We start from the raw sequence: 541 nt of genomic DNA, 5'->3' as shown, positions 1-541 counted from the left end.
GGTCATGTCTGCCTCCCATTTGGAGAACTTTCAAGAAACTGAACCCGCCTGAATTCTCTTAAAGTTACTTCAGACCTGGATGGATCCTCAAGACATCCCATCCTGTCTCAGAAATGTGTAGCATATTTATTTTTTCCCCAATATTTTGAAGCTAAAACGGAACAGTAGTACTTACACACCTATAACTCCAGAACCTGGGAGTCTGAGGCCAGAACATAGGGAGTTCAAGGCAGCCTGAGTTGTATCAACAGATGTGTCCATAGACCACAAAGAAGCCTGTCAACAGCCCGAGACCCAGAGCAAGGAATTCATTCAAGGATGAAAGAAGCCACAACAGGGGCGTGCCTGGCCAGACCTGCTGAGGTCCCCCTGACCTGAAGCTGCCACAGAGGGCGTGGGAGGCAGAGATGAATGGGAGGTGCCCGGCATGTAGAGAAGCACTTAGAGGAACTGACTGGCCCTTGGCAGGCAGCATCTAGTATACTTCCCCTTTTCCAGCCCGCCTCCTCCAGCCCTCTCCTCTTTCCTTTTCTCTCTCATG

Source organism: Microtus oregoni, unplaced genomic scaffold (genome assembly GCF_018167655.1).
Source record: "Microtus oregoni isolate MIOR12 unplaced genomic scaffold, Mior012 000013F_ref0000133, whole genome shotgun sequence".
NCBI classification, from domain to species: Eukaryota; Metazoa; Chordata; class Mammalia; order Rodentia; family Cricetidae; genus Microtus; species Microtus oregoni.
This window is presented reverse-complemented; position numbering follows the sequence as displayed.